The sequence below is a fragment of the Sarcophilus harrisii genome, chromosome 5 (assembly GCF_902635505.1).
Source record: "Sarcophilus harrisii chromosome 5, mSarHar1.11, whole genome shotgun sequence".
Classification (NCBI taxonomy): Eukaryota; Metazoa; Chordata; class Mammalia; order Dasyuromorphia; family Dasyuridae; genus Sarcophilus; species Sarcophilus harrisii.
In genome coordinates this window covers 113,322,981-113,336,966 of record NC_045430.1, presented here as the reverse complement: position 1 = coordinate 113,336,966, position 13,986 = coordinate 113,322,981, and the positions used below count along the sequence as shown (strand labels likewise).

General features: G+C 31.0%; 1 pseudogene; it reads right to left on the bottom strand.

Moving 5' to 3' along the window:
* Positions 1-300: 300 nt before the first annotated feature.
* On the bottom strand, positions 301-2,162 carry LOC100924321 (annotated as a pseudogene).
* Positions 2,163-13,986: the final 11,824 nt, after the last annotated feature.

The window sequence follows — 13,986 nt, the reverse complement described above, 5'->3', positions numbered from 1 at the left end:
TCAGTTCATTGCTGATTGATAATCTGGTCAGTGATAAATCAAATTTTAGAGATCATCCTCAATTCATGAGGAGATTACTCTCAAGTCCTATCCTTGAGCTATAGAATTAGCATATCTTTGGTAGAAGCTGGATAAAATGACTCTCCTTGATTCTGTTTCTTTATTGAATTCCCTTACAATTCAGTCAAGTTAGTAATGGTGCCATATTACATTCAATAAACTTTGCCCCTTGACTAGGAGATTCTTTTGAGATATCTTGGCAACACCAATCTGGGATTTTTGGGGTACCCCTTCTCAACCTCAACCATAGCATCTAAAGTGGTATAATACAGATTTAGGAAAATGAAAGCTAAATGATTGTAAACTATCAAGTTTATAGGATATCCATGTACATTCATCTTATTTCCATTTATTTTCTTCAAGATCAAATATGAGAATAGAATCATGGTAATGACCATTATAGCAAAGGTCTCGCAGAATCATTAGTTGCTTGTCAAATATAGCAGTTCTATGACCACTTCTACTAATTGGTATTAATATCAAGATAAATCCACTGATCAATGTCTGGGTCATAAATTTCTTGGTAAGGCATACAAGTGATTCACATGAGTTCTTTAAGATATAACGGATATCACTAAATATATGAAGATGACCATTATAAGAAATCATTTTGTGAAATCATTTTACATAATTCATTTTATACTTTTCTTCCCCACAATTAATAAATCCTTATATTCTTTTTGTTTGGTGTTCACCATTTCTTCTTTACTAGGAGCAAACACACTTTTTTGGAAGTGCAAGATGAAGTAATTCCATCAGTGATGAAGAATTTGTTGCTAAGCATTGTCTCCTCATATTCATGTTTATCTGAGTGGATTAGGATTCACACATTTCCATTTGTCTCTGTTAAAGAAAATATCTCATCCCTTGTTCTAGTCATAACATAGATGCACTTATCAATAACACCAAGTAAAAATTCTAAATTTGGAACAGTCATAGCTGCCATTCTCAGTCAAGATTTTCTTGTGTCATAACTGAATACTTTGGAGGAAGCCAGAAACTCACTATCTGTTCTCAGTTATGGTTTCAGTTCTTCCCCATCTAACAAGAAGAGAGTTATTCATGATGGCAAGACACTTTGGTTATAGAGATACTTAAGGTATCTCTGCTAGCTGCCATAAGATCATTTGTGTAACAGAAGAATTTGTCCTTTCATTCTGTTGCACACTGCAATCTGAAATAGATGTAGCTGGATTTTATTTCCACAAAAATGTAGAGAAGACTATGAAAGCAATTCAATGTGTCATCAACTTTATGCTGCAATTGCTGAGAATATCTATGAAATTCTGACCACTTAATCAAATTTCCTCTGCCTTTTTTCAAGTCTTTCTCGTTCTCCTAACTCTTCAGAACACAGTTGCTTTAAAAACCTTCTCAAACACACGGGATGTGGTCATCAAACAAAACCTGACATTCTGAATAATGCATCAGGATGTTTCCAGCATCTTCTATTATTCCACAGTCAAGACTGACAGTTTTGTCTCTAGGAACCTGTTCACATGGTCATTATCTGTATAAGACATAAACTTTTCAAAGCTTAGATAGGACAGGAAGTCAGTTCTTGACATGAGTGGGAAAAAGTTCTCTATCAGAAAAGACTCTGGCTTCTTCCTGACTCCATTGATGTTCATACCAACATCATCCAATAGTCTCATAATTTCTTCACGCTTTTCTAAACAAATTTTGGCTAAGAGAAAAGAGCAGCAGGATTTTGCCACTTCTATAAATTGACATATGAACATGACAGCTTACAGGATTTCATGAACAGTATTCATACTCAGTTTTACAGTTCCATTATGTGAATTATAGAATGTTACTGAAACCTGTAGTAATCAGACCTTAAAAATGAATTTTGTTCTGATCTTGCTTCCTCAAGGCATCTGTGAACATTATACTGAAATAGTTACTCTGTATGGCAAGATGTGTTTCATGGATCTAGGACTGGTGATCTTCACTGGCACGTGATATCAAGAAGCCATTCCTCCTTATACTGTGTTCTGAACACAGCACAGCCACTAGTTTCAGAGAGAGGATCTAAATGCTTCCAAATCCTGACTACAAATCACTTGGTGGTCTTGGTCCAGTAATGACTGGACTGGCATCTGCATCAAGCAAGAAAAGCACCTCTGTCGTTGCTAATAATTTGGCTGAAGGGGGAAGACCGATGGCTGCACAGGATACAATCTCCTCCTATAAAAATATTGTCCTTTGAGTATAAGGGTGGCTAAGGCCCCTGCTGTCCCTACCCTTACTTGTGGTCCAGTGGCAGCATCGTAATATTGATTTTAAATCAAAATCTCATCTATTTAGAGTAATAGAAAATCTCAATCAGAGGGGTCTAAATCAATGAGATCTTATTGGACTTTCCCAATGAGCTGCTAAAAATTGACCCAAACTAAGGACCACACACACAAACACACACAGAGACACATACACATAGGACATAGGGGAGAGAGGAGAGAGAAAAAAAAGGAGAGAGGAGAGAGAAGACAGAGAGAAGAGCAAGGGAGGAAGAGAGAGAGGGAGAGGAAGAAAGGGAGGGAGGAAGAGAGAACATTAAAAAATGACTAAGTCTAGTATGGTTGGTTGCTCGACTATATTTTGTTAGGGTTAAGAAAGATATGGTATTTATTTTTTTTTAATTCATCTGTCTTCACAGTGATACATTTCCAAGCCTCAAAAGGAAAAGCAGCAAAGAATGATTTCCAACATAAATGACAAAGTATATCCCATAAACTGAATCAATGTAGAGAATAAAAAATTGTTTTTCAGTCTTAGTCAAATTGTATTTAACTACTTTAAGTCTCTTTGTTCAATAATCAGAGGCTGCTGTATAAAAAACTGAACATGTGAAATGGAAATTATAGAGATTTGATATTTTTTGGAAAATCTAATAGAGTATAAAAATGGCAGAAAAAGCTTCCAGAGTATTTTCTTCAAAGAAAGAAAATTTAGGAAAATAAACAAGGCTTCAAGAATTAAAGAAGCTTTCTAAATTAAAAAAAAGTGACTATGTGAAATTATCTCTTCCCTTTTTATTCTCTTCAGATGGATCATTTGCCAAACTGATGAAAAATACATTTCTCTGCTTCTTTCTATCTATATATGCTTTCCCCCCCTATATTAATCCCTGCCTTTGTCTTTCTCACAATTTTTAAAACTAATGCACTTTCTTTTGGCAAGGCAATAGAGGTTAAGTGATTTTGTCCAGTTTTACACAACTAGTTAAATGTTATGTCTAAGGCAGGATTTGAACTCAGGTCTTCCTGATTCCAGGGCCAGTCCTCTATTCACTTTAGCATGTATCTGCCCTACTAATCTAATGGATTTTTGTTCCTTTGAAATGTGACATTTTGAAATATCAATTTTTATTCTGGAGCTATCTATAGATAGTGATTTAAGTTCCATGATTGGGGTCAGGAACACTTAGGCTCAAAATCTATGTCTGACAATCATTGGATTTTTCCAGGCCCCAGGAAACTTTCTAAGACTTGAAATTTCAGAATATTTATTTATTTCTGGACGTTTCCACAAAGGTTTTAAAACCAATATATGTATGTGTGTATATTCTATTTTATTTTGAACATGTGTTTTTTTAATCCCTTATAACTATACTACACTGTGCCAAATTGCTATTTGGGAAGAGGGTAAGGTATATTAATGCCATAAACTACAAATATAAAGAATTAACTTCAGAAAAATTGAGCTATGCCTCTTGAATATTGATTATGTTTCCTTATCTAAATGATAATGGTTTAAGAAGCAAAGAACTTTCTCCATTAAAAATAATAGTACTGGTTGTCTCAAAATTATTTCAATAGTTGCTTTTCTTTTCCTTTTTTAAAAAATCACAGTGGTCTTTTTTTGCATACTTTGCCAGTATTGAAAGACTAATGATAATGGAGGTGGGGAGAAGAAGTTGAGAGGAATGCAATACATGTATTTTGAAATAAATTAGATTCACTTTAATTTTCTAGAATATAAGTATGTCAAGTTTAAATTTATGAAAGATAAAGTTGTCTTCTTTCCATGCATAAATTGTTAAATATTATTTTTTGAAATAAAATGAATATTAGTTAAATTAGTCAATACATATTTTTCTCCTTAAAATGCATTTAGAGAGGAAAATTTAATTGGAGTTCAAAATATTACACATAATAACAAATGTTCCAAAATGAGTGTTTAGTCCTCCTGCTTGCCTAACATGAAATGTCTATATTAGTTTACACTATTTGACCCAATTCCTCTTTTTCTATGAGTTATCCAATAAGCTAGACTTAACTGGGTTCAGCTACTTTCATGTTTCAGGAGACAGGTGTAGTTTGTAATATTAATCTCAGATAGGCTTTACATGAGCACTACTCTGTAAGCATTGGGAGGTACTCTCAGTTCTTTTCCTTTCAGTTATTCTTTTTCTTTTTTTTTCTAGTTTGCTTCAAAGCAGGATTTCCTTATGTAAAATGATTCATTTCAATCTTACAGAAACTCAAATTCATATATCTGTTATAAATACCACAAATATACAATATATAATTGCAACACAATCAACAAAAAGCTAAAGTGAGCAGTGTTTTTTATCTTTTAAACTGAAACTCCACTTGATAGTTATATGTAAATTATCTCCTAAGAAAAAGAACATTTTGACAAACTGTGTATTATTTTTCTCTAATATCTATTTCCTCAGTGGACCTCTTAGAAAACTTTTGTGTTTCTATCCACTATTTTTTCTTTCAGCAATTCTTGCTAAGTTCTTGAAAGACCATTAATATTTCTATTTCTTGTAATAAATAAATTTTTATCAAAATTGAAAGATGAAGTATCTTCCACTTATGAAACTATAGTAAGCATGTTAGCTCTTGAGTAGAATTATAAAAATTATAAAAATTTCCTTTGTTTTAAATATTATTTTTATTAATTGTACTCAAGTTCATAAAGTTTAAATCAGTAACTAATGCTCATTTGTGTGATAAACATTTAATAATTTCAATCAGTTTCAACAATCAATGGAGTGTAAGTTGTAAGTTGAAAAACTGCAAAAATATAAATGTCCAAATTCCATTGTAGAAGAAAATTTTAATAATTATTAAAATTTTATTTTTTCTCATTAGAAATTACTTATGGATTTTATGCTTTGATGCATCATTTCAGGTAGTCTCTTTTTCTTCTTGCCTGAACAGCCTTTACACTAAAAAAAGCATTAGGGATTAGTTACACTATAAACTCTAATATATGCTAAAAATTATTAGTGTAGTCCCCATCTGATGGCATGGATACTTTCTTTTTTATGCTTTTTAAACTCTCTTTTAAAAATATCATTATCCCTGATTTTTCAAAACCTACTTATCTTTTAATAAATAAGTAGTCAAGCAAAACAAAGTAATCCATTTAACATAACAAAAAAATGTGTACTTCTGCATAATTAACTGATATCTAAGATGAAAGAGTAGTGTTTCATTGTAACTTTGCCAAAATCATATCTGCATTGCTGAGAATTTTGAACTTAAAAAAAATTTATACTATTGTGATCACTATATTCTTATTATACGTCAGTTTGTTCTGCATTCCCAATTTGTTGATACCTATATATTTTTTCTTGGCACACTGCTATTACAAATGCTAATGTATATATACTTATATGTATGTATATGTATACATAAGCACACATATATAAACATACACACTTATATATATCTATCTAGTATCTAATTATAACACATGCATATGAATGTACATATAGATGGGTATATATGATTTCTGGAAAGGGTTCTAGGAAGATGGTTGAATAGGTCAAAAAATTCCAAGCTTTCCATTTCCCACAAACAAGAATAAAATAAAATCTCACAGCAAACATAGAGCAGAAAAAAGTAAATTAGAGTTGGGGCAGAATAGTAGTCTTTCTGAGACAACCAGAAAATCTTTAAAGAAAGATAATAGGACAGAGGTTTGGCTCACATAAAGTATAAATGCCTACAGGCTAGCTCCCCTGAAACAGTAAGAAGCTATTTCTGGGGTTACCTGGATTGGGAAGTAGTCTTGAGCCCAGCCTCAGGAATTTTCACCTCCCAGACTGTGTGGGTGGTCAGATACATGAATAAGGGAAAACTGAGAGAATCTCTGCTAATACGGGAATCAAGGCCCAATTGTGTTCTATGGACACTAATGAATAAGAAGGAACCAACATGTCAGGTGTGTGCAGAAGCAGTAGAGCAGGGATATTGATTGCTGTGGGCACTTAAAAGAGGGCAGAGTTTTTGGATCTGGCTCCAGGCCAGAAAGGAGGATTAAAAGAGTACCTGAGACCAGAGGCACCATCCATCACACACCAGGACTAGAGGTGATTACAGTAACAAGTTGCTATTAAAAAATAATATGAGCAAGCAAAGAAGAAAGAATTCAACCACGGAAAGATGCAATGGCAATAGAAAAAAAAACAGGGTTCATTTTTAAAGGAGGATACTGAAGCTAAAAAAAAAAGTCTTTGCTACCTACCCCAAAGAATAAAATTAAATGGCCTTCTAACCATAAAGAATTTGTAGAACTCAAAAAAGATTTTAAAAAATAAGATTTAGAAAAAAAATTACAAAATAAGAAAATCAAAAAAAAAATATGAAAAGGAAGTCAACCAACTGGAAAAGAAGATCCAGAATCTTAAGGAAGAAAACATTGAAAATTAGAATTGGATAAGGGGAAACTAGCAGTTATAAGAGATCAAAAAATAATAAAACAAAATGCAAAGAATGAGAAATATCTCATTAGAAAAACAATTGATCTGGATAATGGATCAAGTAGAGAAAACAAGAATAATCAGACTACCTTAAAGATACAATCAATAAAATGTTTTGGATACAACTTAGATATAATACAAGAAATAGTGAAAGAAAATTATCCTGAAGTATGAGAACAAGATGGAAAAATAAAAATAGAAAAACAAATCTATTGATAACCAACTGAAAGAGACCTTACAAGGAAAACTACAGAGATATCATAGCCAAAATTTGAAACCCATAAGTCAGAAGAAAATATGAGCAACAAGAAAAAATTAAAATGAGAGAAGCCATAATTAGAATCACATAAGACCTAGCAATAATCACATAAAAGACCACAGGTCTTGGAATTCTGCATGTTGCATATGGAAAGAAAATGATGTTGTGGCTGAAAATATACCAGGCAAAATTAAGCATAATCCTGAATGAGAAAAAAAGGACATTCAATGACTTGTGAGATTTTCAGGATTTTGTTGCAAAAAGATCTGAACTTAATTGAAAATTTGACAACCAAGATCCAAGACAAATGTAATGTAAATGATGACTAATTGCAAGGGAGCCAATAAGGACAGATTGTTTATTTGTTGTATGTGGAAATATAAACCTTTAAGTCTAAAATTGTCAGTAGTAATTGGATAGTTTGAAAGAGAGATTGTAATATGATATGATTCTAAAAAGCAAAATCATGTATGAAAAGGTTAAAAAATGAGTGATTATCTTATACAAATTAGGTGTGAAAGGACCTAGTACTATTAGGTGTGAGAGCCATCTTATATCCACCCTCCGAGAAACAAAGGACAAACAAGCATGCAAACATCTTACATAAATGCATAAGAATATAACTGTGTATGATTATAGATATCTATATGTATATATATTCAAACATGTATATATGTATGTGTACATGTACATATATCACACATGCATATATACGTATGTCTATATATTTATCCATGCTTAATTGTAATCTTGAGGGAAGGGGAAAGAATAGAGGAAGAATAAAATAAAAAAGGCATAGTAGAGAACAAAAGAAAATCTACAAGTAAGCAAAGATGGACAGCTCTAAGCAAAATGTGTAATGTTAATTATATAGGCCTTCTTGAAATAAAAATTTATGTCTTTATATTTTGGATCATCTCATGTTCTGCTGTATATTTGACAAATTTTTTTCTTTTTCTATTTTGTATTTAAGTTTCAAATGACTAAATAAATACAAATGTAATTTCCAAATTTCCTTACTCCCATTCCTTCCCCAGCCACTGAAATAGCATTATGACATCAATTATACATTTGAAATCATGCAAACATTTCCATGTTACCCACATCACACAAAAGGATGAAAAACAAAGAAATAAAAAAATATATTTTAATTTATACTCACAGTTCATCAGTTTTATCTCTTTTTTTTTTTTTTTTTAAATTTTTGGAGACTAGGTCTCCTGGGTTGCCTAGCTTAGGAGTGCAGTGGCAAGTCAGGGTGTTGATTGATATGGAAGCTTTATCTTGCACTGTTTTTCTTACCTAAATAGGTTTGCCTCTTCTTAGACAGCCTGGAAGTCTTCCTCTTATGTGAATTCGCCATATTAGTACCAGACTTAGTCTGGATACCTGATTAACTTTAGCCCTTCTCTAATTCAGAGCTCCCAAACTCAAGTTATCCATTAGTTTCAGACTCTGACTAGTGATTACAGGCATTCATAACATTCAGATTTTTCCTCACAATTTATACCACAGTAATATCCCATTACATTTATGTAGTAATATTTCTTTAGTTATTTCCCAAAGAGAAGCACACTTAGTTTCTAATGTTTTGTCACTACAAAAAACAAACCAATAAATAAAATAAATAAATAAACTATTTAGAAACAATAGTTTAACTAAATGTAAATATTGTAAATATCCACAATCTCTGAGCTACATGGAATAAAAACCTTTCTACTTGGTGAGACCCGGTTAGGGAGAAGATCACTGTTTACCTGTTTGTTATTAGAGTTATTTTTAGAAATTTTTAAATGAGTCTTCAGAGGATGTGCTTACATTCTAGTGCCTTCATTCAAATATAAACAATAACGTTTATTTTATTTGATTATAGAATACTCCTTAGAATATTGAAAATGAAATAGTAATTAAAAGAGTAGCACTGTATCCCAAGCCCATTTTTTTTTCTGAATTCCATTACAAAAAGTGAGGATGAGGCGCTGTTGTTGCTTCTGCTGCTGCTTCTGTTGCTGCTGCTACTATTACTACTACTACTACTACTACTACTACTTTTTCTTCTACTACTACTACATCATAAGTTTGGATATTCATTCTTTTATTCAATTGCAAAGAGTGGCTATTTTATTTTATGTTTATGAATTAAATATTAATGAATTCTAGCAGCATATATTAAAATTGATTATCTGAGATAAAAAGGGATCTGAAGACAAAGTAAAGGAGCCATCTATGATTTAATCTGAAAAGCTAGTATTTGCATATCAAACCAGATCACCTGATTGCTCAGAGGTCAGAGACAAGGACTGATTTACAGAGATAGTACAATAAAAAAGAGGGATTGGAAAAATTATTGTAACTTGTTTTGAACATAGTTCTGTTGGACAAAGCAGCTCACCTGACTAGTTAGCTTCTCCCAGAGTATCTATCTATCTATCCCCCAGTTACAGGTAAAAACAACAACATTTTTTTTTTTTGGTTATACATGTACATTTATTTTAAAAAAAATTTCCTCATGAATCATGTCAAAGAAAAAAGTCAGAACCAAGTATCCCAGACCTTCTTAATTCTATTCAAAACATCCTTTCCTTCAAGTGATACTTTTTATAAATAGAAAGTATACTGGGAAAGAGGAATTAATGATCATTAGGCAGCAGTCAAAAGGTTCCCTCTCTCCCATATTTCTTAGCAAAACAAAGTCCATGATTCGATTTAGACTTCAAATAAAGGGGAAAAAAAAGGAGACCTTAATTTAACTTCTAGCTAACCTTTCCTCAGCCAACTGAAAGGGGATCTTGGCCTCAGACCAACCTTGATTTTGGATTAGCCTTTGCTCAATTTACCTTGTTCTGATAAAAAAGAGGGATTTAGCCTTTGAAAAATCTTTGAAAAACTATATAATAATCTTCTGATTATTTCATTCTTCTAAATTATCTGCTACTAAATGACAATGTCTTCTCAACCTATCCCTAGGTTTAAGAGATTATGTTAGTTTGGCTTAGTTTAAGGTTTACTATTCCTATATTATTATGTACTATGTTATGGAATTGCTTGTTTTATTCCACAAATAAAGAGTAAAAATAAAAGAAGCTAAAAGATATCTGGTATTGCAAAAAATTACAACAATATCTGTTAGATCATTTTATAATTTTGTTTCTCTGGTTTTGGTTTTCCTGGTTTAGGTAACAAAACATATTTATGTCATGAAAATTTCATGAAATTTAGTAGGATTTCTTACTTATCTATTATTTTCCAGACAATTTATATAGTATTGAAAGTTTTTGGCAGGGAAGATTCTGGACAGTTGACAGAATAAATCAGAAAATTCCAAGCTCTACAGATTTCCCCCAGAAACAAACAAACAAACAAACAAACAAACAAACAAAAAAAAAACAGTGCCCTGGGGCAAATGTAGAGCAATATAAATAAACAAGACAGTGATTCTTATTCTTGTTGTATGTAGAAATATAAACCTTTAAGTCTAAAATTGACTTAAGATACTAAATGGATGCTTGGTTCATGTATAGTGTAAACATTGCTTGTCTAGCGCCTTTGAAACATTCAGCAATAAGCCCTAGATTTATCTGAGTTAGAAGGTAACTTCTGTCCCAATCACAGTAATTTTCACTTTCCGACAGTGTCAGTAGTTACCTGAGTCAGGGAAGATTGAAGGAATCTCTCCTGAAAAGGAATGCCAGCCCCAATTGCTGAGATGTGACTCTAGTTGGGGCAGGGACACTGCTGATTGTGGGACCTTACAGGAGAGTGAGTACACAGAAACATAATAATAATGATCAAGAATAGAATTTATTAGGAAGAAAATAGGGGTAGTAAGTATTAATCTCAAAGTTAAAAGCTATGATAGATTTAATCAAGAGTAAAATAAGGAAACTATACTATATGCCAGGCATATTAATCAATATTGTTTTAGACTATGTAAAATAACTTGAAAGTATAAGGTTGGGATATTCCTGTAGTTTAGGAAATGATGAAAAATATTAAAAGACATGGACTTGTCAATGTTATATTTTGGTAAATATTCATCCATTTCATTTAGATTATTGACTTTAGTTGGCATATATTTGCTCACAATAACTCCTAATAATTGTTTTAATTTCCTCTTACATGGTTTTGCTTTTGCTCTTTTAGTTTTTGATAATAGTAATTTGGTTTTGATTAATTTTATTCTTTCTTTTTACATCAAGTAGCCAGTGATTTTTGTATTTTATTTGATATAATGTAAAACAGTTATTAGAATTTTTAAAAGGAGCTTAATCTTATAATCAAACTTAAAATAGATCAAAGTAATAAAAAAGCTGATTTTTTTCAGATATTGACTTGTTTCAGTGCCATTTCTATCTAAGTTCCATAAAAATATATGAATATTATCACTAATAATAATAAAAAATAACCATAACCACAATAAAATGTAACAAGTCCCTAATTATTCTTCTTAGTTCAGTAATGTATTTTATCTCCTGCATATTTCCTGTCAGAAAATTTGGTCAAATTCATGCTTGCCTTCTCTATAATCTTCTTAAATATAATAATTGATTTCCATATTGCATAATTGGTATTAGAGTGTTAAGTATAATTGTGGTATACTCACCTTTTCATTATAGTGAATATACTGTTATAGAAATAAGAAGAAATCATCCATTTATTAATTACTTACTATTTTTAATGACAAGCCCTCATGGTAAACTAACTTAGATTTTCATAACAATCTCTTTGTAAGCTTATTTCCTTCTCAAATGCTTCTTTTTTTTTGATATTTTAGTAGGTTATGCCATGCACTGCTTTCCATTAGTCTTCACAGTATTTGCAAAGTACTAATTATATTAGTGCTAAAATAATATTGTCTTTGTTTGTTATGTTTCAATGCAAAAGAGATCATGTGTTTAATGGTAAAATTATTTCTGAGGGATTTTTGTGCTCTGTAAAATAATGTTATAGATACAATTAGTAAATTCATTTGTATCAATTTTTTATTAATTTAGATTTAACTGCTTACTTAAACATGTTTGAAGTTTCTGAAATTATAAAGATTGTTTTCTTCTTATTTTTATATCTCTTCTAATTTGGCACTGATTTTCATTTGGCTCCAAATATTGTTGGTTTTGTGGAGCCAAACTAGCTCATTTTAAATTATCCCAATCTTAGTAAACATTATATCTATTCATTAAAATATTGTCAAGCTCATATCATACTCTTTTTTGTTGTATATCATGTCCAGTGCCCTTCAAGTCTCTTCTTGAATGAAGTATCCATGATATATAATTATGGAATTTCTAAGTAGTTTACTAAACTTTTGTGTTTCACTTCTAGATTTTCAATTGATATTCCAACATCCTTTGCCTCCTTTCTGGTGTTCAGAAATCAATACATATTATATACATAGGGTCTTAAACAGAGGGATTCTGTCAAGTATTTATAGAATTCTACTTCTCCACTATACATCTCTATTCAAAAATTAAGGCAAAAAATATCTTCCTCTTAATTCACTAGTTGTGCTCATTAATCATGAGTACTTAAAAATGAGAGTATCTAGTTACATATTTCTTGTTACCTTTTGTTAAACCTGCATTGACTCAAGTCAACATTTTTATAAGCATTTTAATGGAGAACCAGTGATACATCTTTTTCTTACTTATATTCCAGATATTTATAAGTTCCATTCATGGCTAGAGGGCACATTGGAATAACAGAGAATTCTCTGGTTCTAAGAAAGCTAAATCCCTTTAGTTCCATGTTCTAGATTCTTTGTTGGGTAGGAGTACTTATCTCATTGGGATAAAGTTTTAAAGTATATAAATTTATCCAGTGAGGCTCACAATATTTATATCCATTTGCAAATACCATACCATTTGTCTATTCCTGCTGTGTTTCAATGGATCTTATCCACAAGATCAAGTATATAATTCTAAATTATAACAATGGAAAAAACTTAAAACTTAAATTATTAAATATTCTATAAATGTAGCTTGCCTTTGATTTCTTCTTTTGCCTTTAGTCAGATAAAATATATTAGTTCTTTTCTGAAGATGCTTCCTTCTAGCAACAGCAGACACTGACCAAGGTACTATGTAATTTATGATCAAACTTTCTAGAGGTACATGTCAAGTCAGTTTGTGTGTTTCAAGAGCTAAAGGGACTTCAAAGGGTATTTCGTTTCTTCCAGTGCTAAAAGTGATGCTATGCCTATTGTGTTGTATATGGAGTTCTCATTTTATTATTGAACTTCATGAGAAATATGGCAGTGACGTAGTGTCTTGAACAAAAGTATGGACACTTTGGCCATTTTCTTATTTTAATAGTAATTTGGTTTCCAGAATGGCTGAACTAATTCACATTGATACCAATGGTGCATATATTCCTGTCTTTCTATAACCTTTTAAAAATTGACTCTTAATATTTTCATTATCTTTGTTACTTTTGGAAGTATTGAATAAAAACTGAGTTTCTTTGTTTTGTATTTGTCTTATTATTTATGAACTGGAAAATATTTGCATTATGATAATGATTTAGCAGTTTTTCTTTTAGGGATTGTTATATTCATTTCCTTTGATTGCTTTTCCATTAAAAGATAGTTTTTAGTATATTTGTATTTTCATATTTTAAATATGTGATATTAATGCCTTAACAAAATATTGACTTGAAGCTTTTTCTAAATGACTAATTTTATTTTAATTATGCTAATTTTGTTCATATAAAACTTTTTCAATTTCATGAAACTTAAATTTTCCATTTATCTTTTGATATTTTGTAATCATTTTTATTCTTGTTTGATTATTAATGGTCATAACTGTGAAAGGTACCTGACTTAATTTTCTTTTCTCTAATAGCTTTTAATATAAAGGTTATATAGCTACTTTAAATTTATTGTAATAGCTGCTGTAAAGGAATGATTTAAACTTAATTTCTGCCCAACTGGTTTTCTCAGTTATTT